Here is a 22,258-nt window from a genome sequence, read left to right on the forward strand (position 1 = left end):
AAATATCTCCATAACAGAAGAAATAGCTTTTTCCCCCCATTTGAACAAGAAACAAAAAGGGAAATAACATACATTTTATACCCATTTAGAAAATACTGATTACAAAAGGCACTATACTAAACATCTTCTGCATATTATTTTGCATGAAATCAGAAATGGCAGTATCTTTAGAAAAAGATGTATTTCTTCCAACTATGAATGCTCATATGCCTGAAAGACCAGCCAGCATCAGCATCATACACTACATTTTTACTACTGAAAAGTAACAATTGTATGTGAAGTATATGTTGAGTATAGGACTAGTTTTCTTTTCCTTTTTTTTTTTTTTTAAAGATTTTATTTATTTATTTGACACAGAGAGAACACAAGTAGGCAGAGAGGCAGGCAGAGAGAGAGAGGAGGAAGCAGGCTCCCTGCTGAGCAGAGAGCCCGATGCGGGACTCGATCCCAGGACCCTGAGATCATGACCTGAGCCGAAGGCAGCGGCTTAACCACTGAGCCACCCAGGCGCCCTATAGGACTAGTTTTCTTGACAAAAGTTATCAGACTTGAGTCAGAAAAACCTAATTCTCCACAGCTGAAACTTAATGTTGCTCACTTATAAGGAAGTAGCTATAATGACTGTGGAATGCAGACGTCCAGCCAATATCCCAAATGTGGGAAAAGGTTTCAAGGGAAAAGGCATTCAGGAATGGACGTTAATAACTTTACAATCCACACCTACAATTGATGACAATGCTATACCCACATTTAACAAATTGGGCTAGGATACCTGAGCCTCACAGAGAAAAAATAATCATAATTGGAGTTCAACAGATGCTAGCCTATGGGCTACCAACTTCTATCTAGTCACTTTTTAAATCATAATCATTTAACCCTATAAGATAGGGTTATCCCCATTTTATGGCAGAAATTGAAGCTCAGAGAGACTAAGTAACTGGTCAATGTTCTCACAGTTACTAAGGGGAGGAAAAGGGGGCACTGTGGTTTGAAAAGCAAGTTGTCTCTTCAAAACGTGTGAACCTGTGTTCACGCTAATACTACGCTTCTGCTCTTTTATGTAAGTCCTGAAGCATTAATGTCAACTATAATTAAGGAATATGCCTATTAGCCTTTGAGAGGGCGAATTCCATGTTAGCCCTACAGATAAGCAGAGGAGAAAGAAAGAGTGCAGGATGATTGGGGGGGAAAAAAAACCCACTGGTCTAGAAAAAGGTTACTGTAAGCAAACATCACTTATTCTTTATTTTTTTCTGTCCCTCTTTTCAAACTTTTTAATTATGGAATTTATATGGAGTAGAGAATAGTAAAAGAAACCACCATGCATGCATCGGCCAGCATAAACAATTACACTGCACAAAAGTTATTATTAGGGTGAGGGGAATCAGTTATGTATCATATATTATTTGAAGAGCAGTTAAGGAGCTCTCGTGGACAGTATGATGGATCCCCTCCAACTCATTCCCCTCCTCCATGTGGCATCAGCATGGTTTCAAGACTTGACCCTAGCTCCAGGAGCAGATCCTGATTAGCCTAAACCAATCACAGTAATTCTATTCTTTTAAACCAGTAATTGGTTCAGAAACCTTATATTCCTGCCAACCCATGCATGTATTCTCCTAACTACAATTCGTTCAGATATAGAACACTAATTCTAAAGTGGACCCAATCCAACTGATGGAAAGAACTTTTATTCCATGTTAATGAGATTCCACATTTTCTATTTAAGTCAGTTTGCCCCAGAGTTTTTGTTAATACAGCCAGAGCCTCTCTAACTAATTGAAGATAATCAAATAAAGTTTTGTGTATATCACCAAATATTCACTTTATGTAAGAGTCTCCTACAAGGAAAGATTTAGGTAACATACTTTAAAAAGTCAAACTTCATTCATACTGAAACGAGGGATTTGATCTTTCATTCCCTTTAGAACATCTATCTATTCTCTCCCCCGCCACCCTCTATATTTTTTGATCAAAAATAAAAGGGGAAAAAATAAGAAACACAAAGGAAATCAACAAGATAAAAACACAAACCACTGAAACGATACAATGTTTTAAAACTTGTTAGGGGCGCCTGGGTGGCTCAGTGGATTAAAGCCTCTCTCTGCCTTTGGCTCAGGTCATGATCCCAGGGTCCTGGGATTCAGTCCTACATGTGGTGTCGGGCTCTCTGCTCAGTGGGGAGCCTGTTTCCTCCCCTCTCTCTCTGCCTGCCTCTCTGCCTACTTGTGATCTCTGTCTGTGAAATAAATAAATAAAATCTTAAAAAAAAAACAAAACAACTTAAACTCTATCTGGTGAGTTTCTGTGTTTTTTTTTCTTTCTTTCTTCCCTTCCTTTTTCCTTTTCCTCCCTGCCTCCTGCGCTCCTTCCTTCCCTTCTTCCCCCCTTCCTTCCCTTTTCCTTCCCTTCCTCTCCTTTCCCTTCCTCTCCTTCTTCAAGTGGGTTACACACCCAGTGAGGAGCCCAATGTGGGGCTTGAACTCACAACCCTGATCAAGACCTGATCTGAAATCAAGAGTCAGACGCTTAACTGACTGAGCCACCCAGGTGCTCCTGTGTATTTTTAAAAATGCATTTTTTAAGGGTGCCTGGGTGGCTCAGTGGGTTAAGGCCTCTGCCTTCGGCTCAGGTCACGATCCCAGGGTCCTGGGATCGAGCCCCGCATCAGGTTCTCTGCTCAGCAGGGAGCCTGCTTCCCTTCCTCTCTCTCTGCCTGCCTCTCTGCCTACTTGTGATCTCTGTCGAATAAATAAATAAAACCTTTAGAAAAAAATGCATTTTTTAATATCCTAAATAGTCGTATGGTTCAAAATTCAAAAGGTTCCAAAAGGTTCCTCAAGCCCCTTTCTTCTCCCAGGAAGCAACTTATGTTACCAGTTTCTTCTGAATACTTTCAGAGATTGTCAATTTGAAAATAATGCATTGGGACACCTGGGTATAGTCAGTTAAGTGTCTGACTCTTGACTTTGGCTCAGGCATGAGAACAAGCCCTGCATCATGCTCTATGCTCAGCCAGGAGTCTGCTTAAGATTCTTTCCCTCTCCCTCTCCCTCTCCCCTCTCCCTCTTCCCATTCTCTCTCTCTCTCTCTCAAATAAGTAAATAAATTGTTAAAAAAGAAAAGAAAAGAATGCAGTGAAGTATTTTCAGCTTATCAAAAAATTGTCAATGTGGTACAACAGAAAAAGCAATAGGTTTAAGAATCAAACATCCTAATTTCAAGTTGTTATTCTACTACAAACTAGCAAAGTCATCACTGTACCAATTACCTAAACTCTCTAAGTCTCAGTTTCCCCATCTATAAAACAGGGATAAAGGGGAGCCTGGCTGGCTCCACTGAAGAGCATAGGCTCTTGATCTCAGAGACATGGATTCAAGCCCCACACTTGGTGTAGAGAAAAATAAATTAATTATTAAAAAAATAAAGTAGTGGGGCGCCTGGGTGGCTCAGTGGGTTAAGCCTCTGCCTTCAGCTTGGGTCATGATCTCAGGGTCCTTGGATCGAGCCCCATATCAGGCTCTCTGCTCAGCAGGGAACCTGCTTCCCCCTCTCCCTCTGCCTGCCTCTCTGCCTGCTTGTGATCTCTGTCTGTCAAATAAATAAAATAAAATCTTTAAAGAAAGAAAAATAAATAAATTAGAGATAAAAATGGATAATCAGGGGCGCCTGGGTGGCTCAGTGGGTTAAGCCTCTGCCTTCGGCTCGGGACTTGATCTCAGGGTCCTGGGATCAAGCCCCGCATCAAGGGGAGCCTGCTTCCCCCTCTCTCTCTGCTTGGCTCTCTGCCTACTTGTGATCTCTCTCTCTCTGTCAAATAAATAAATAAAATCTTTTTAAAAAATGGATATTCAATATTCAGTGCCTATTATGGCCAAGTATGACGGTAAATGCTAGAGATTCAGATGAAAACAAATTTGCTGTCTTCAAGAAGTTAGGAGACAGAACAGTAAAGAATTATAATATAGGGTGATAAGCACAAGGACAGAGATAATCATAAGATCCAGGAACACAGAGGAGAAGTATGCAGAGGGCACAATTCGACAGTAAGAAAATAAGCAACAAATGGTATTTCCTTTCTTCTAATTAATTTTCATGTGATTTACATTCATTTAATTTCATTTTACATTCACATTTAAAAATTTACAATTCTTATAGCTCTTAAAACAGGTATAAGTAGTCTCAATTACTCTTATATTAAAACTTTTAAAAAAATGAATCAATACATAAAATTTCATGAACACAAGTATCAAACATAATTCTCAATTCTGAATAAACTTTATATCAAATTGCTTTTTAAGATTTTTTCATTTAATAATGAAAAATACACTTCTAAAGAGCAAATAAACTTCCACATGTTTTAAAAGACAACAGAGCTTCACTACTGTATAATCTTCAGTGAACTTCTCCAAGATTCTTATCTTTTAGTTAGGTACTAATTAGAAAAGCTTGAGCTCTAACCTATTTAAAATAACCTTGGAGGGCGCTGGGGTGGCTCAGTGGGTCAAGCTGCTGCCTTCGGCTCAGGTCATGATCTCAGGGTCCTGGGATCGAGTCCCACATCGGGCTCTCTGCTCAGCGGGGAGCCTGCTTCCCTCTCTCTCTCTGCCTGCCTCTCCGTCTACTTGTGATCTCTCTCTGTCAAATAAATAAATTTAAAAATCTTAAAAATAAAATAAAATACCCTTGGAGCTCCTTGAACAAATGGCTGATTCTAGGTCTGGGACAGGGAAAATACAGATGAGCCACGAGCACCAGATAGTGCCAGAAAGTAATGTAATGTTTAAAAAAAAATAAGAAGAAGAAACAAGAGCCAAAGAATAAAATAAATACCCATGAATCCATACTGATAAAAATAAATGACTATACAATTAAATAAATGAGGGAAGAATTTCAAGTAATTTAAGCAGCTATACTTCCTAGGAGGTAGAGCTTAATTCTTCTCCCCTCCAGTACAGACTGGACTTAATTAACCTGCTTCAAAAAGCAGAGTACGGAAAGAGTAAAAGATAATAATTTCAAGTAGAGAAACCTGGAAGACGTTGCCTTAACCAACTGATGGAGTTTAACATCACCAACAATAAGTCGGTAAGTCATGTTGATGTCATCTGCCCCCTGGTGTGACATGGGAAGGACACTTCACTTCTGTGGTATTCTTCCCCCCAAGTCTATCACCCCAGTGTAATCAAGAGAAAATACCAGACAAACCCATTCAGGAACATTCTACAAATACCTGGTTAATACTTGTCAGAAGTTCTAAGGTCACGAAAAATAAGCAAAGTCTGAGAGATTATCACAAGTTGGAGGAAGGAAGGAGGTTTGATGACTAAATGCATGCAATGTGGTATCCATGACTGGCCTGACCAGAGAAAGGATGTTAGTGGAAAAGCTGGTGAAATCCAAATAAACTTTATAGTTCAGTTAACAGTATTATACCAGTGTTAGTTTCTTAGTCTTGGTAAATGTATCACTGTTACATTAACATTAGGGAAGTTGGATGAAGGGTATACAGAAACTGTAGTATCTTTGCAACTTTCCTACAAACCTATTACTCAAAAAAGCATTTAAAAAAAAAAATGCCCTCAATACGTATCTTGGATATTTAAAGGTTCTAGGTAGGAAAGGATTTCAGGTACATACATACTAGGAATGTTCCTACGTGGAAATGCTCTTATGTCATCTCAACTCTAGACCTGAGATGACTCCCACAGGCTAATCATGAATGCTACCACCAAGTTCTGCCCCTATCACCTCTCTATTTTCATGATGAAAATATAAAAAAATAAAATCTACTAATACTCCCAAATTGGGAAAGAAGTCAACTGAGGAGGAAGGTAGGTGACCTCAGAAAAACTCTAGTAAACACCCTTACTTACTAATGCAGGAGTTCAGCAAAGAGGGCTGCTAGGGCTTACTATATTTCTAAGGTCTCCATGCTAATTTGGGAAATGAGAAGCAGTCCATAGGAGTGAGATAAAATTGGGATTTGGGACAGAAAATATCACAGGATCTCAGGAGAAAAAACAGAGACCAGGTCCCCCATCAAGACTGATGCCTCAGTCTCAGTGAGTAGTTTTTGCAAGTAGAAGTGAATCACGTCATGTATGGGTCAGGTGATCAAGAGGTGGTGGGTACGTCTTTACCTTCTCTTCACTTAACTGCTGGCTGGATGCAGAGGACTTCAAAGCCCTACAGGATGGCTGAGCCAAAAAATGAAAGGAGTCTGAGTCCCCCAGCCACCACATGAAAGGCTACCTGCTCACGAGAAAAACCTACATCTGCCTGTATCAAGCAGTTGTGAAGACATCTGAAAGATGTAGTTTAAAAAACTGCAAAATAAAACCCCAACCTCTTAGTATCATTCACCTTTTCTTTAGGTTAAATTCAAAGGGAATTAATACCTTATACTAAAGAAACACCAGAATTTCAGCAATTACCTATTTATTTATTAAATCCAAGTTAAACTAAATATACTATTTAGAGAATGTATACTATACCATCCCACTTTAATAAAATTATTCCTATGCATGTTTTTGCTCACTCTATCTGTATATATGCACAGAAAGGTCTCTAGAATAATGTTCATAAAATGTATTCCAGGGGCGCCTGGGTGGCTCAGTGGTTTGGGCTGCTGCCTTCGGCTCGGGTCATGATCTCAGAGTCCTGGGATTGAGCCCTGCATCGGGCTCTCTGCTCAGCAGGGAGCCTGCTTCCTCCTCTCTCTCTGCCTGACTCTGCCTACTTGTGATCTCTGTCAAATAAATAAATAAAATCTTTAAAAAAAAATGTATTCCAAATATCTGGAGTGTCTGTATGCACACACACATGTACATAGGGGATGTGTTGCCTTCCCAGTACTTTTCTACATTCCTAAAATTTTTAACAATGATGATATAACCTCATAATAACTCCATAAGTATGATTATGTTCACTACCCTAATGAGAAAAGCACAGTTAATATACAGTAAAACCGGTTTCTGAATTCAAGCATCCTTGTTGCAGAGACCGTAGTATCAACGCCTACATTATACTGCCTCTGTAAGTATATGTCACATTTATTTATTAATTTAGAAATTTCTATATCCAGTGTGGGGCTTGAACTCATGACTCCAAGATCAAGAGTTGCATACTCTACCAACTAAGCCAGCCAGGTGTCCCAAGTACATATATATATTTTTAAAAATACGGGCAGCCTATGTTACCTGTAAAAAGAAATATACTACACTTATTTTTTAAAAAGGGGGTGAGGGCTATATTAGTAGAGCACCTGGAAGGAGTAGCTTCTGATGTCTAATGTCACGTGCTAGTGGCAAGCATGACAAGTCAAATGGTAGCCACAAACTCTCTATGCTGGATATTAAAGAGGCTTATTGTTTATCAAGCATCTCTCAGGTCAGTGTATCTGAAGTAAAACTGCTTAAGTAAAATTTAGGAATCTGGCAAGTAATGTTTATTTGAAAACCTGGGAAGAGTGACATAGTAACAGTCACTCCTCTTCATTATCAGTACGTCTCAGAAAAACACCACCTTGGGGTAAAAAGTATGCATTGGCTTAACGTCAGCAGAACATCTCTCAGAAAACGTTTATATCAGAAATTCAGAGAAATTTGTGTGTATAGTTTAACACAGAATGGGCTTTGGAACAACTTGCCAAAGAGCCATTTGTTTTAAACTAGGAAGAAGTGCTGAATATTTAGTGGAAGGTATGCTAAACTGACATCTGCTACAACTTCAATGTCATTTTAAATATCATATTCATTAATGACTGAGATTAATGTCTTTGTAGATTAATCCTGCTCAGTGAGTCTGAATATGCTATTCTTATTCACATGAATGTTCAAGATACTGGTTGCAGCAACATATGGCATCTCATACACTGAAATTCTTAGGAAAGCACAGTTTTTAAGTGCAGGAATCTGTTACCAAGGAAAGGGGGGTGGGGTAGAGGGAATGAAACACACACTTTCTCATGCAGTATGAGATACAACATTCAAATATCAGGTTCCAGATATAACATTCCAGTATCTTTTTAAAAACAAAGACACTTTCCTCAATAACATCCTGAGATGTCAAATTTCTCAAGGAAATCTTCCACCCAAAAGTCACCCTTTGAATTAAATCTATGAATGCCTTGCTTTTTTCAACAAGAACAATCAACTGTGTTTGCCTTTCCAGAACAACCAGCTGGTTAACCAAATACAGAGAGAAACCAAACTTCCCCAGTCACCAGATGTCTTAATTTGGAACAGTTAGTAACAACGTGGAATAATCCAAAATTTTAAGCTGGTACTCTATGTTTACTACTTCTTTTTCTAATTCTGAATAGACGCTTTTAAAAATTAAGCAAATGTGTTCTTTGAAAACTGCAAAATAAGGGATAAAAAGAACCACTGCCTATAGCCTGAACAGATCAATGTTAATATCAAAGAACCAGCCACTTGAATATTATATTATAGTTAGAAATTGATCTATCAACATTAAATCTTCTCTCAAGTCCTAAAGAATTACCCTATTCAACAACTCAAAAATGATTCCTGAAGGTCTGACATGACAGGCCTAGAACACACTGGATTCAGCTAAGAACACAACAAAGCCCCTGCCTTCATGGAGGGCAGTGGGGTGACAGATAGCCATAGAGACACATAACTAATTAAAATAATAAAAACAGTTGAGGTGTTATGAAAAACAATAGTGGTTAAGGCAAGAAAAATGAAGCAGGAAATTCTTTTGAATAGTCATTAAAGGAAAGCCTCTCCCAGGGGTGACATTTCAGCCAAGACCAGAAGGAAATGAGGGAGCGAGATATCGGACTCTGTGAGCTAAGAGCCTCCTCCTGGGCAGAGAGAAACAGCAAGTGGTCCATAGCAGCTGAAGCTGAGTCAGAGAAGGAAAGTGGTGTAGAAAATAAGGTTAAAGAAGTAGTAGCAAATAAATAAATAAATCTTAAAAAAAACAAAACAAAACAAAACAAAAAACAAAAACCCCCAAAACAAAAAAATACGATCTTGGGTCATGGGATCAAGCCCCAGTGTCTGGTCCCATGTTCACTGGGCAGTCAGCTCTCTCCCTCTAACCCTCTCCCCATTTGCTCATATTTGTGTGCACGTGTATGCGCACACTCGCTCTCTTTCTCTCTCTCAAAATAAATAAGTAAGTATACAAAAAAAAAAAAAAAAAGGTAGCTGGATCCAGATAAGAGCTTTGCAGGGCCACAGTCAGAACCTGAAATTTTATTCTCAAGTGAGAAAGGAGGCTGGTTGAGAGCAGATGAGAGATGTCTGTCAAGGGATTCTTCTGGCTGTTGCCTGGAGAACAGACTTTAGGGCAAGAGATATAAAAGTGGGAGATGTGGCTGGATACAGGCCACAGTTATGAAAGAGGAATAAAAAGAATTTCCTGAGTAGAAGACAAGTGGGGTATGAAGAGAGGTGACAAAGATGGATGAGGCTTTTGATTTCCAGCCTGAGCAACAAAGCCAAAGTTGGCATGTTACTTTCAGGGTAATTACAAGCCTTTAAAAAAGTTACAAGATGATTAATTAGATAATTAGACAAGTATCTAGTTGTTTAAATTATCTTTACTAATCAACTGTGGTATATTAATAGACTGGAATGCTACATGGCAATAGAAAATCAGACACTACTGGTAGAAGCAACAGTATGGAAGAATCTCAGAACTGTTTAGTGACAGAAGCCTGACACAGAAGAATACTATTGTGATTTCATTTACACAAAATATAAGAACAGGCAAAACAAGTCTACAATGGTAGAAATCAGAATACTGGTTATCTTTTGAGAGGGTTATGGACTGGGAATGAGAACAGGAGAACTTTGTGGGTGATGATTATGCACAGATATTTGCATTTGAAAAACAAACAAACCATCATGGAGGAGAATGACCCCTTGCCTCCAGCATGATTCTCAAGAGGGAAAAACATCAACAGTTGGAGGAGGAAGGAGAGTGTGTTGAGAAATCCCTTATAGATAAGCAGGGCCTGCTAAAAGTTGAGACCTGAGGAGGAACAACGAGGAAAACCCTTCAGCATACCAGGCCCAACACTAAGCACAGGATATTAACAGCCCAGAGCTGAAGAATTTCAAGTCTGTAGTGTACCTAAGGTAACCACAGCAACAACAAAACCTAACCAGCTCACTTACAGATTACACTATTGAATCCCTAACACTAACAATCTGACAGAAGCAGAGAGGGGTCCATTTCCCGGAAAAAACACTATTTACCTTGTTGTCTACTACTCCTCTACATATGATGCCCAGAATTCAATTAGAAAAAGAGAGACACACATATAAACAGAAGCAAGAAAAAAAACAACGAACTGTCAAGAAATTTGGCAATGAGCAGAAAAGACACAGAAATCACCCAGATAATGGACTTTAAAATGACTATAAATTCTGTATTAAAAACAAAACAAACAAACAAGAAAACAATAAATGTTGGCAAGAATGTGAATAAATCGGCACCCTTCTACGATACTTGTGAGAATGTGAAATTCAATCAGCCTCTCTGAAAAACAGGTTGGCAGTTTTTCATAAATTTAAACATATGTTCATGCAAACATTTGTATAGGAATGTTCATAGTAACATTATTCATAATAGTAAAAACGTATAAACAACCCAAATGTTCATCAATAGATGAGTGGATAGGCAATATATGGTATATCCATGCAATGGAACACTATTCTGCCATGAAATGGAAAGAAGTACTGTTAAATGCTACAACATGGATAAACCTTTAAAATATTACACTAAGAGAAAGAAGCCACAAACAAAAAAGCACATATTGTATGATTCCATTCATATGAAATGTCTAGAAGAGGCAAACCTATTAAAGATCAAAAAGATTAACGACTGGGGCGCCTGGGTGGCTTAGTGAGTTAAGCCGCTGCCTTCGGCTCAGGTCATGATCTCGGGGTCTTGGGATCGAGTCCCGCATCGGGCTCTCTGCTCGGCAGGGAGCCTGCTTCCTCCTCTCTCTCTCTCTGCCTGCCTCTCTGCCTACTTGTGATCTCTGTCTGTCAAATAAATAAATAAAATCTTAAAAAAAAAAAAAAAAGATTAACGACTGCCAATGGCTAGGGGGAGGAGGAAATTGGAAGTGACTGATAATTAGAAAAACTATGTAAGTCAGTGGACCAAGAGTGACATTTTTAAATCATTCAAAGGAAAGGGAAACTTGTACCCACAAAAAATACCTTTCACAAAAGAGGGTAAAAGGAAAAACAGACAAAAGCTGAGAAGAATCACCACCAGCAGAACACAGAACAAGAATTGTTAAGAAAGTTATTCACCCACAGTAGTACTGGAAATCTAGACTGACATGAAAAAATAAAGAGAACTAAAAATGGTAAACTTGAGGGTAAATTTAAGAATTTTAAAAATTAAAAATTTTGAGGTGCTTGGGTGGCTCAGTTGGTTAAGCATCTGACTCTTGATTTCCACTTAGGTGATGACCTCAGGGTTGTGAAACTGAGCCCAGAGTTGGGCTCTACGTTCAGTGCAGAGTCTGCCTGAGATTCTCCCTCCCTTTCCCTCTGTCCCTCCCCTCACTCATCCACACATTTGTGTACTCTCTCTCTCTCTCTCAAATAAATAAATAATCTTTTAAAATTTTCTTAAAAAACAGTTGATTTTCTAAAGCAAAAAATAGTAACAACATATTAGAGTGCTATTAAAACTCAAATATTTGACAGCACTAGTAGGAGGATGGGAGGAAAGAAATGGAAACATATCCAGCAAGGCTCTTACAACATAATTAGGTATCATATTATTTTAAGATAGACTTTACACAAGTCAAAGAAGTATACTGTAAACCCTAGAGCAACAACTAAAGGACAAAAGTAGTAAAATTAAAAAACCAATAGCAGAGATGTAATGTAATAATAAAAACATGTAATAATAATAACAATGTAATAATAAAAACATCCAAATGTAATAATAAAAATGTAATAATAAAATGTAATAATAAAAACAATCCAAAAGAAGGTAAGAGAGAAGAAAAAAGGAACAACAAAAACAAAAAATACCAAAGAACTGAAGAAAATAGAAAATCTATAAACAACTAGCAAGATGGTAGATTTAAATCCAACCATATGAATAATTACATTAAATATAAATGATCTGAACATCTCGATTGAAAGACAGAGATTCTCAGGTTTGTAGAGGGCAGAGGAGAAGCAAGACCCAACTATAAGTGTCTAAAGGAAACCTATTTTAGCAAAACTATGGAAAAGAGCCCTGATGTCCATCAACAGATAAATGGATAAAGAAGATGTGGTGTACACGCTACAGACACACACACAATGGAATACTACTCAGCCATCAGAAAAATGAAATCTTGCCATTTGCAATGACGTGGATGGAACTAGAGGGTATTACATTAAATGAAATAAATTGATCAGAGAAAGACAATTATCATATGATCTCACTCATATGTTGAATTTAAGAAACAAAACAGAGGACCACAGGGGAAGAGAGGAAAACAAAATAAAACAAAATTAAATGAGAGAAAAAGACAAACCATAAAAGACTCTCAAGCATAGCAAACAAACTGAGGATTGCTGGAGGGGAGGGGAATGGGGAGACAGAGTGACTGGGTGATGGACATTAAGGAGGGCACAAGATATAATGAGCACTGGGTGGTATACAAGACTGATGGAATCACCAATCTCTACCTCCAAAATCAGTAATATATTATATATTAATTAACTGAATTTAAACTAAAAAACAATAATGAAAAATTAATAAAAGAAACCTATTTTAAATATAAAGTAGGTTATAAGTAAATGGATAGAAAAGTATGTATCATGCAAACACTAACAAAAGGAAACCTGAAGTAGCTTATTAATACCAGACAGAGGAGAAGTCAGAAAAGAAATTCACTCAAAATTGACCATAGCCCTAAATCTGAGAACAAAGAATTACAAAATTCCTGGGAAAAAAAATAGGGAACCAAGGACTCCTAAGTTAGATGAAGATTTCTTAGAATACAAAAAGCATGTACCAGGGGCACCTGGCTGGGTCAGTCAGAAGAGCATGTGACTCTTGATCTCAGGGTCATGAGTTCAAGTCCCAAAGGGAGTGTAGAGATACTGAAATAAATAAAAAACTTAAAAACAAAAAACATATACCAGAAAAAGAAAAATGTGAGTTAATTAAAATTTAACTTTTCTGCTTTTTGAAGAAGAGTGATATGAGGCTGGGGGGCCTGGGTGGCTCAGTGGGTTAAAGCCTCTGCCTTCAGCTCAGGTCATGGTCCCTGTGATCGAGCCCCGAGTTGGGCTCTCTGCTCAGCGGGGAGTCGGCTTCCTCCTTTCTCTCTCTGCCTGCCTCTCTGCCTACTTGAGATCTCTGTCTGTTAAATAAATAAATAAATAAATAAAATCTTAAAAAAAAAAAAGAGTGTATAAGGGACAGTTTATATGAGAATTTCACAGAAGGTTAGATAGCCGGCTGAAAGGTGTTAAGTATCATATTATTTTAAAGTAGTTGTGAATGTGAGTGCCCTGACAGGATGGATACAAGACGATCAAAGAGGATTCCAGAACAAGCTCTTCTGTAGTCTTACTGAAGCGCAGTAGAAGGTATAGCTGTAAGGTATGGGGGTCAGGGGGAGGCACCTTCAGGCTGCTAGATCTAATTTTTGGCTGTAGTAACTTAGAGGTCAGTGACAGCCCCCATGCTTTTGGGTAAGTACTCTGAGGATATTCCCTTTCTTTCCCTACAAAAAGGAAAAGGGGGGGCGCCTGGGTGGCTCAGTGGGTTAAGCCGCTGCCTTCGGCTCAGGTCATGATCTCAGGGTCCTGGGATCGAGTCCCGCATCGGGCTCTCTGCTCAGCAGAGAGCCTGCTTCCCTCTCTCTCTCTGCCTGCCTCTCCATCTACTTGTGATTTCAGTCAAATAAATAAATAAAATCTTAAAAAAAAAAAAAAGGAAAAGGGTAGCTGATAATTTGGGTGTCCCAGGGCAGATGAATCGATTTATTAAGCTTTCCTGCAGGGTCTTGAAGACAAAACCATCTTGGTTATCCCAAACAACAGGCTATATGTGGAATACAGGGGCTGAACCATTAAGGAGAAATTTGGGATCCAAGTACAATAACCAGCCAGCCCAAAAAAACCCCATTAAGTAACATTTGGTTTTAGGGTTTGGAAAGTTCAAAATGCCTTGAAGCTTATCAGGATCTAGGTGTAGTCCCTGTGCTGAGATTAAATGTCCTAAATAGGGGCATCTGGGTGGCTCAGTCATTAAGTCTCTGCCTTTGGCTCAGGTCATGATCCCAGGGTCCTGGGATCAGGCCCTGCACTGGGATCCTTGCTCTCTCCCTCTACTACTACCCCCTGCTTGTGCTCTCTCTTGCTATCTCTCAAATAAATAAATAAAATCTTAATAAATAAAAAAATATAAATGAATGAATGAATGAATGCATGTCCTAAATATTGAACTTTGGTTTGGATAAATTGCAATTTTTCTTTGGAGACCCTATGCCCCTTAACAGCTAAGATTTTAACAGGTAAACACTCTTTTTGTGAGAAGCCTTGGGAGAGCAAGCAAAGAAGCAAATCAGCCACATATTGCAGTAACAGAGCCTCCAGACAATTTTATATCATTTAGGTCAGCCTTTAAAACTTGCGAGAAGCCTCTCAGTAAAGCCCTGAGGCACAACTGTTTGCGTATATTATTGTCCTTCCCAGGTAAAGGCAAAAAGATACTAACTACCCTTATCAAAAAGGATCTTCAGAAAATCCACTCTATTAGTCAGCCAGAGTAAAATAATTGCTTTCAGTTGGCACAGATACCAATAGCATGTGGGGATTAAGGATGACTAGATAATAGCAAGAAATTAAGTTGTTATTTATTACTCTAGATCTTAGACAAATCTATTCTCAGCCATTAGATTTTTTATGGACAAAATAGGGTATTAGAAGGACTAGTGCAAGAGATAATGAGTCCTTGAGCCTTACAGTCCTCTATAAGTCTTATGTCCTATAGGGTTTATTTATAGGGTACTGTTTTTTGTTTTTTGTTTTTCCCCCTTGGGAGAGTTTTTTGAGGGGTCAGTCTAGATCTTAATGGGAGGGGCACTATGAATTCTGTCTACATCTGTTGAGGATCTTGCCTGGAGTTGAGGTTACTAGGTTTAATAGTGGGAATGAATCCAAAGTTTAGACATCCTTGGTTTATAGAGTACAAGTAAAGACAAAGGGGATTGAATTTTCCTAAGTGTTGGATTCAAACTCAAGGGTTAGTTCCCTTTTTGGGACCCCTGGGAGGCTCAGTTAGTTAAGCATCTGCTTTTGGCTCAGGTCATCATCCCAGGGTCCTGGGATCAAGCCCTGCTTTGGGCTTCCCGCTCAGTGGGGAGCCTGCTTCTCCCTCTCCCTCTCCCTCTGCCTACTGCTCCCCCTATTTGTGCTGTCAAATAAATAAACAAAATAAAATTTTAAAATCCTCTTTTTAAAAAAAGGGTTATAAATAAACTGAGGGTTGCTGGGGGGTGGGGGGGCGGGGATAGGGTGGCTGGGTTATGGACATTGGGGAGGGTATGTGCTATGGTGAGTGCTGTCAAATGTATAAGCCTGCTGATTCACAGACCTGTACCCCTGGGGCAAATACATTATATGTTAATAAAATAAAATAATATTTTAAAAAAGGGTTATTTCCCTTTTAACATAAAAAAAAAGGCAACATTAGACTTCTCCAGGAAATTTTATTTGAAGAAATATATGGGAACTAAATAAATTATATGTCAATAAAATTAAATTAAATTAAAAATAAATATAAAAATATATAAAAATTAAAACATATATAAAAATATAAAAAATAAAAATAAAAAAATTTTTTAAAAGGTCATTTCCCTTTTTGACAGAAAAAATGGCAACATTAAATTTCTCCAGTAAATTTTGTTCTAAGAAATATATGGGAACTAAATCATTGAGGACAAATGAGTAGCTCACTTGCAAAGGTCTGACAAAAATATATGGGCTGAGAAATAGGCATATGTTGTGATTTTTTGAAGACCTACACCCACCCCACATATGTATTACTTAGATGAAGAGACTCTTTAACTGTAGAGGGGTTGAGCACTGATAGTGTAGCTCCTACATCAATTCCTAGCAATCCATTTCTAATAGCCAGGAGTTTTGCAATCATGATATAGTCCAGTAAGATGGATTTGGAGTTTCCATCTGTGAAAGGTAAATATTCAAAATCTTAGTTATCTTTTTTCTGGTATCATGTTTCTATGGTGCAGGCTAACAGATTATCCAAACTGACAAAGTCGGGGTGCACACTGTCTCCCATTTTATATGGGTTCTTTTGACCAACAGGGTTAAGTCTCTGTTTAGGCCATTAATGAACATGGAATTATAAGCTGCCTGAGCGGCAGGGGCCTCAGTGGCGGGTGGCTCAGTGAAGCAGCCAATTTGGATTCTGCTCAAGTCATGATTTCAGGGTCATGAGATCAAGCCCCAGGTCGGGCTGCTGCTCCAAGCTATGTCTGCTTAAGATTCTGTCTCTGTCTCTCCCTCTCCCTCCTCCTTCTCACATGTGGGTAGGCACTCTCTCTCTCCCTCCTATAATAAATAAATAAATCTTTAAAAATAAATAAAAGCCACCCGAGTGGATTCAGCATCTATGGAAAGTCCAGAATTTTTAAAAATGACTTGGAGTCTGTTTTATTAGTCATCGACAGATTTAGTAGGCTTTTGAATGTATGCTTGAATTTTGTTCTGGTTTAAGGTTTAAGGAAGTCCCTAGGGATGGCTTCATGTAGCCTTTGACCATACCACAAACTTGATCATATAAAAGGACAGTGATTGGTTTAATTTAAATCTTATAGATTGTTGGAGGACCTGGGTGGCTGGTTAAGCATATGCCTCTGGCTCAGGTCATGATCCCGGAGTTGTGGGATCAAGGCCTGCCTTGGGCTCCCTGTTCAGTGGGGAGTCTGATTTTCCCCCTCTCACTCTGCCTGCCATTCCCCCTGCTTGTGTTCTCTGCCAAAGAAGTACATTTTTCTTAAAAAAAAAAAAAAAAAAAAAAAAAAAAAAAAAAAAAAAAGCACCCCCCAAAGCCTAGAACTTGAGATTTCCCCAAACTGCAGTTTCTTTGTTTGTTTGTTTGTTGTTGCTGTTTAAGATTTTATTTATTTGACAGAGAGAGAGGGATCACAGGTAGGCAGAGAGGCAGGCAGAAAGGGGGAACCCCACTCTCTTGTGGCATTTGATCCAGGACCCTGAGATCATGACTTGAGCCGAAGGCAGAGGCTTAACCCACTGAGCAACCCAGGGGCCCCCCCAAACAGCAGATCTATTGTTGAGCATGACCTTCTCTGACAAGCAGTAGGCTAACTGCTAAGAGATGGAAGAGCAGGTTGATAAGTTAGAGTTACAATACCGAATTCCTCTGCAAATGCATGGAGATTCCCATTTACCTTGAGAAAATTCTAAACTATAGTCCTAACTTTGGCCTTTGTCAATGGGATGTAGGAAATCTGGGGTAGTTTAGAAGGATCCTCCGGTTTAATTTTGAAAGGGAAGGTTTTAATGGAATCAGTGGATGGGGTTTCAATAATAGGAAAGAAAGGAAGTTCAGAGAGAGGAGAAATGTTAAGAGAGGTAAAGGAGAATATAGGGAGGTGGAGTAGTAGGGTTACGGAAGACCTTGGTTACCCCAAGGAAGAGGTCCCTGGTGTTTTTTATATGTTAGTTTATTTTCTTCAGTCCATTTAAAAACAGTATTTTGTAAAGAGGCAATTTTAGAATCCTAAACACATTTAGAAGCTTCCAGACACCAATTAAAATAACTATCCCATTTGGACTTTTCAATAGTACAGCCATGGTCTTCTAACTTAGAGGAAAATAAGTATGGGGAAATCAAAGTTTTCACTGGACTTCTAGGTTATCCTTAGTAAGGCTGGTTTACTTAGTCAAACGTGTGTGAGGAAGGACTGTAATTTTAAAAGATTTTATTTATCTGAGAGAGAGAGAACATGCATGGGGCATGCAGAGGGAGAAGCAGACTCCCTGCCAAGGGGGAAGCCCGATGCAGGGCTCAATCCCAGGACCCTGAGATCATGACCTAAGCACAAGACAGGTGCTCAAACCAACTGAGCCAACCAGGAGCCCCAGGACTGTAATTTTTCAACATAAAACCAGCCAGTGTTCCTGAAGGGGGAGGGCCACCCTTAGAAAATTCTGATGACTGGGATCCCATTATCAGAAATAAGAGTACATACCAGAAGGACAATCTGTCCTTATCCAGATCCCAAATAAAGTCAGAGAGCTCCACCAAAGGAGGGAACTCAAGACCTAAGAGGAAATTTGCCAAACTGAAAAATTACCTTATTTGCAGAAGCAAAGAGTGCAAAGGGCTCACGTGCAGGAAACTCACTTATTTCTGGATGTTGGTATTCCTTAGTGGTCACCTCCTTCAGATCCCACTTTTGATACCATGTAATGTCTATCTAAGAGAAAAGAGATAAACCAAAACAACCTCGAGTTACCAAAAATCAAGTTTATTGAGCACTAGTTGATGAATTGCAGCTTGGGATAGGCCAACTGCAGCGAGCTATAGGAGAGTCTGCTGAAGGTTCAGCTTGGTTTGCTTTTATGGGCAAGGAGCACAAAAGGAGAAAGTCCAGCTAGGAGCCAAGCAGCAAGCATGAAGATGAGAGAGATTCTTGGTGGATGCTCATCAATGAGAAGATAAAGTTCAATCCTCCATAAATCAGCATTTATGAGAAATCAGTCCCAGTCTTTAAGTTTCATTTTTCTGAGGGCACATGTATGAGGTTCTCCACTTCATATCCTTTGGTTCCATTTTATATTAAAATCTTTCCACTGTTTTATCCATCTCAAGTCTGAAGGATATGTGGGGATGCCAGAAGCTGGATATACAGCAGATATTTGGATACATTAGTCTACAGCTCAGGGGGAACGTATACAATTGGCTCATCAGATTATAGGTAGCAGGCAGTAGTTAAAAACTAGGAAAGTGGATAAACCTACTAAAGGGAAATTATACAGAATGATATAAAACAGCAAGTCAAAAATGGAACACTGGAATAATACCACTGTTCAAAAAATGGGCAGAATAAGAATGAACTATAAGGGAGACAAAGGAAAAAAAGAACTAGAAGAATTTCAGAAAAGTGGCCAGACAACAGCTTATGTTAAATGATCATTAATATATAGATTTTTGTATCACATGCATTGCTTCATTTAACCCTACCAGTGACCCTAAAAGATAATCTTTTTATTATTGCTTTTTAGATCAGGCAACAGAAACTTACAGAAATAGGTCTTGCATGGTAGTTGAAAGAATGGATATATGCTCAGGTTCAAATTCTGGTGTCACTAGCTATGTCTTTCAGCTTCCTATTTTTCAAACAGGGGTAACAGTTGCAACATCAGAGGGTTGTTAAAAGAAGTAATTTAATTACTACATGGTAAGTGCTCAAAATGATGCCTGGTACAAAAGAACAGTAAGTGCCAGAACAGAGAATTTCGAAGAAATGCAATGGTATCAAATGATAAATCTATAGAATAAACTATTAGGTATAAATTCTATTATCTATCTATATACGTGTGTGTGTATATATGTATGTGTATTTATATGTATACATATATGTATATACATATATGTATATACATATATACAGCATATACATATATGTATACATATATGTGTACATATATATACATAATCACTCATATACACACAGAGTGATTATGTATATATACGTATACATGCATATGCACATACCCATGCTCTTAATCATGGTAACTGAGATTTAAAATGTATACACGCAAGGGCACACACACACAAGGTGGGAAGGAGGGGAGACAGACTAGATATATCTAAAGTGAATTCACAGTATGAATTATTCCTCAAAAAAGTCACCAAACAGAAAGATGCAAAACAAAAACAAAACAAACAACCAGAAAAATGCTTTAACATATTATTAATTCTTTAAATTTCCACTGTTAACCAGTGTTACCCCGACACTGGATATCTTGCAATCACGTCAACGTATCTCACACAATCAGGTAATATTTTATAAGAATTTATAAATTGATAGTTAAAGATACTTTCCTTTACATTCTAAAGTAGATTCACTGTTTAATACTCCAAATTGGGTGAATGTCCAAAAGGGATCTGTTGAAATTGAAATCAAAATGGCAAAACCCTTGAACATCAATATTTATAGCTTTATACTTGTGTAAAGATACAGTAGAACAGACGAGTTCTCTTAACTACTTTGTGCCATATCATGGGCAGATCAGAATCTAGTTAAATTCTAAATTCATTTCCTCTCTTCTGAACACAGTAAAAGATCCTGATAATAGAGAGATAACCAACAAAAGGAATAATTCTTGAACCATCCTGCAAAAGCCGGATATTAAGAGAAAAAAAATTCACACTTATTTTATAGATCTGACGTGAAGGATAAAAAGGATTGGAAATAATGTACTGTCGACTGTAAGTTTACTAAACACATGAAAATGTTTAGCTTAGGCTTACGCTATCAAACTCTTTCAATACTTGCCTTCAATGCCCTTGGAATTAACTACTACTGCCATCTAGCAAAAGGTCGAAAAATTAGAGAATGGAATAAAAAAGTCATTCAGGGCTTACCTACAAAGTCTAAACAGACAGATGCTTTAACTGATTAGTAATTATTGAAATTTTTGCTGCTAACCATGATAACCAAAATTGAATTTCTCTTACTTGTTCTTTCCTCTCTTCCCCATGCAACATAAATTATCACCTCTATGTGAACTCCTAGATTTTACCATCAAACCTGATCTCTCTTCAAAATTTCAACCTCATAATTTCTAACGTCTGCCTAGACCACTATCCCTGAACATGCTACCAAAACTTCAAATTCAATATACCCAAAATATAACTCAAGTACCTGTATTCTTCATCTACATAATCTTCTTAGTCACCTGGGCTCAACATCTCAGAATCATCTTTGATTAAAGAAAGTCAAAGGACAAGATGCAACTAGCCAATAAACCCTACCTTGAAAATCATCCCACACATTTATCTCATCACTGTCCGCCCCACCATTATCCTCCTCCAGCAGTCCATTACCTCTCATCTGCCAACTGCAATGGTTTCCTGTACGGCCCTGACACAGAACAGGGCAGGAAATACTTGATTTAACACCTAATTCCTGGAAAAAGATGGGAAGAATAGGACAAATTCTTACTTCATATAAAAAGTTTTGATCTTAGAAATCAATTTCATGTTGTAAAAAGTACTGACATTCAGTGTGACATGAAGTGGAAAATAAAAGCACATAAGTGATTTCGCAAATATTTAAGGACATAAAACTACTTAATTAAAAAAAATTTTTTTTAAAGATTTTATTTATTTATTTGTCAGAGAGAGCAAGCGAGAATGAGCACAGGCAGACAGAGTGGCAGGCAGAGACAGAGAGAGAAGCAGGCTCCCCGCCGAGCAAGGAGCCTGATGCGGGACTCCATCCCAGGATGCTGGGATCATGACCAAATTTACCCTCATGTTTACGATTTTTAGTTCTCTTTATTTTTTCAAGTCAGTCTAGATTTCCAGTACTACTGTGGGTGAATACCTTTCTTAACATTTCTTATTCTATGTTCTGCTGGCGGTGATTCTTCTCAGCTTTTGTCTGTTTTTCTTTTACCCTCTTTTCTGAAAGGTATTTTTTGTGGGTACAAAGCTTTGTATTGACAAGTTTTCCTTTCCTTTGAATGCTTTAAAAATGTCACTCTTGGTCCACTGACTTACACAGTTTTTCTAATTAGCAGTCACTTCCAATTTCCTCCTTCCCCCAGCCATTGGCAGTTGTTAATCTTTTTGATCTATAATAGGTTTGCCTCTTCTAGACATTTCATATGAATGGAATCATACAATATGTGCTCTTTTGTGTGTGGCTTCTTTCTCTTAGTGTAATAGTTTCAAGGTTTATCCATGTTGTAGCATTTAACAGTACTTCATTCTTTTTCATGGCAGAATAGTGTTCCATTGCATGGATATACCATATATTGCCTATCCATTCATCTATTGATGAACATTTGGGTTGTTTATATGTTTTTACTATTATGAATAATGTTACTATGAACATTCCTATACATATGTTTAAATTTATGAAAACTGCCCACCTTCAGAGAGGCTGATTGCTCCATTACTCTGGAAATTTGAGGTAACTTGATCCTATAATGTATTTTGTGAAGGAATAGCATTTTGAACA

The 22,258-nt window shown here is 38.2% G+C and overlaps 1 protein-coding gene and 1 pseudogene across 6 annotated transcripts in view; both read right to left on the bottom strand.

The window, feature by feature from the left end:
- Positions 1-18,482, bottom strand: part of LOC132000018 (large ribosomal subunit protein eL21-like) — a 50,115-nt pseudogene extending 31,633 nt beyond the window's left edge.
- The window catches only part of WDR89 (WD repeat domain 89), a 42,934-nt gene that overhangs the window by 9,710 nt on the left and 10,966 nt on the right, over positions 1-22,258 (bottom strand). Inside the window, exons 2-3 of one of the 6 annotated variants that reach the window (XM_059373345.1) lie at positions 21,118-21,199; positions 18,359-18,477 (exon numbers count right to left, since the gene is read on the bottom strand). The exons of 2 other annotated variants lie outside the window; for them this stretch is intronic. The gene's annotated coding sequence lies outside the window, so the exon portion shown is untranslated. Of the gene's footprint in view, positions 1-18,358; positions 18,482-21,117; positions 21,200-22,258 lie in introns of those variants that run through there. 3 more of the 6 variants (XM_059373346.1, XM_059373349.1, XM_059373348.1) reach the window with 3 other exon arrangements.

The sequence above is a fragment of the Mustela nigripes genome, chromosome 13 (genome assembly GCF_022355385.1).
Source record: "Mustela nigripes isolate SB6536 chromosome 13, MUSNIG.SB6536, whole genome shotgun sequence".
Classification (NCBI taxonomy): domain Eukaryota; kingdom Metazoa; phylum Chordata; class Mammalia; order Carnivora; family Mustelidae; genus Mustela; species Mustela nigripes.